Source organism: Odocoileus virginianus, chromosome 9 (genome assembly GCF_023699985.2).
Source record: "Odocoileus virginianus isolate 20LAN1187 ecotype Illinois chromosome 9, Ovbor_1.2, whole genome shotgun sequence".
In the NCBI taxonomy this organism is placed as follows: Eukaryota; Metazoa; Chordata; class Mammalia; order Artiodactyla; family Cervidae; genus Odocoileus; species Odocoileus virginianus.
This window is the reverse complement of record NC_069682.1, coordinates 32,454,869-32,457,339: the sequence shown is the minus strand read 5'-3', so window position 1 is coordinate 32,457,339 and position 2,471 is coordinate 32,454,869.

The window sequence follows — 2,471 nt, the reverse complement described above, 5'->3', positions numbered from 1 at the left end:
CTCAAAATGAAGTTTTGAAACCCTGTAATTGCAAGAATCACTTTCCTGTGCACTTGAAATTAAATCAACATTTAAAAATCTAGCTCCCAGGCTAAAGGTTAGTCTTGGCCAAAAAAGTTTTTGGGGAAACAGAAAGTCATACATTAAAACAAAGAAACTCCTAACAATTCCAAAATGGGGTATACTTCCTTTCACCAGGGACTGATTGGTCTGGGGGCTGGAAAATTCTCCTCCTTGTGTCCCCTGCAGGGGCCAGCCCAGTTCTTTGCCCAGTTCTGAGAAAGTCCCCATAAGGTTTTGACTCAACTGCCAGCCTGCTGGGCAGCACATTTCTTTCCGGCTGCCCCTAGGGCTGGCCCTGGATACTGGCATCAAACGATCTTTGTTTCCAATCACACTGCAGATCTACAAAAAAAAAAAAAAAAAAAATCCCCCAGGCCCTCTAGAAAACATTGCTTTCACATTGAGTTACGCCACGGAAAAGTGTTATCAAGCCACAGAAAAGTGCTATCAATGAAGGATCAATTGACTTCAGTATGTCAGATAGTGGAGGAACTCAGTGGCTGATAGAAATCAGCCCACTGCTTTCAGGTCTTGCTGCATCATGACATACCATACATCCGGTAGAACTAGCACAAGGGGTGTAGATGTGTTCGTTGACCCCCTAGATGGAAGCCATCTTTCTGAGGCTCAGCAAGCCCCCATTAGGTCTGACACATTCTGGGTGGGCAGTCTTCATGATCTGTTTCAAGTTATTTTCAGACCTGAAGGCAGACACAAGGGCATTGTGATCATCAGAGGACCAGGTTCCAGCGTTGCCCGTATGACCTCCCCAAACAGGTCTATATACCAGTCTAAGAGCAGCTTAGACAAGACCATCTCCAAGGCCCAAATGGAAAGGTCCTATCCATCTTCCATAACACATTCTAATTCCCCCACACAATCAGCCTTGCTGCCTGAAGCAGGAAGAACCCGGGTGGTCAGGAGTTGGTTTCAGGATATGATCATTCTGTCCTCACTACCCTAGGGTCTGACAGCCCCACTGCCCATCTTCCAGGAAGGAGGTGAGCAGTGGATTCCCTCAGAACCTTCTCGGGGCCTCCTGGCTTCTCTGAAGCTGATGTTCTGTCTGGTGGCCCATCCCAGCCACAACTCGTGACTTTTTGGGTCGGCAGTTGTGCAAGTCCTCGGTGCTCAAGTCCCAGCCCTGAATTCCCCTGGGTGCTCTTCTGACCACCTTCTCAGCCCCACTACCTCTGACCACCTCTTGGCAGACAAATGTCCCCAGATCTTTCCATAGAAGTTCCAGTTTACTTAAAAGGAATGTTCTTCTCCAAGTGGAACTTGTTAATTGGACCTCAATTCACATGGACTGCTTGGGTTTTTCATGAAAATCATCAAAGGTTATGCACTTTTGGGACTTTCCTGGTGGTCCAGTGGCTAAGACTCAGGGTTCCCAATGAAGGGGAACCAGGTTCAATTCTTGGTCAAGGAACTAGATCCCACATGTTGCAACTAAGATCCGGTGCAGCCAAATAAAAAGACATTGTGCACCTTGACAGCTGTAGGCAAGTCCAGGTGTGTTGGGCCCAGCCTGGGAGGGTACAGAAGTTGGTACAGGGCCATAGAGGGGCCCCCACAAGCAAGGAGCCCTGAAGCCAAAGCTACATCAGCTTCATGGTATATCTACCTCTGACCTTATTCGGAGACCAGAATCTTAGGGACACTGAGTTTTCTGTCACTTCTGTTGGTCTATCATTATCACAAGAACAATCTGAGGAGGAGATTAAGCATGTGATCCAGAAAGGCTCACAGGCAAATACCTCCCATCTCTTTCCTGGGGGGCTTTGAGATCTTGAGCATTAAGTTAGCTAACCTCACTCTGCTTCAGTTTTCTTCTTCCGAAAAACAAAAACAAAGCGGAGGTAACAATGCCTCTTTCACAAGTGCAGTGTTGCAAATTACAGGGAGGGCATGTTTATATAACACTGGTACAAGTGTTCAACACTATTCACTCAGTGAATGATGGATCAGACCCCCATTCAATAGTCTTCATTAGAGTTTGTAGACATGATTGAAATCTACCTTCTACAAAGGCAAGTTGGTTATGAACTTGACAATAATTGGCATGGAGAATGTAAGTAGGTATTCAGAGGTGGTATAAATGTATAAAAATAAGATGCAAAATTGAACCACACTTAGCCTAAACCAGCAGCTGAGAATTATTTCCCAACCACAATGAGAATTATTTCTCAACCACAACATGCTGAAAGTACACAATCCAGATGACAATCCAGATGACAACTATGGCTTCACAGCAGCAAGAGCAGAGGTGCATACATACAACATGCAAAGCTCGCAAAGCTCTCGGGCACTTTTGGCCTCCTCATGGCACACGTTCTCCTCCAAGTTCTATTCCAGCCCCTAAAACCCATCCCTGGGCCAGTTGAGAATCACACTCTTTACAAGAC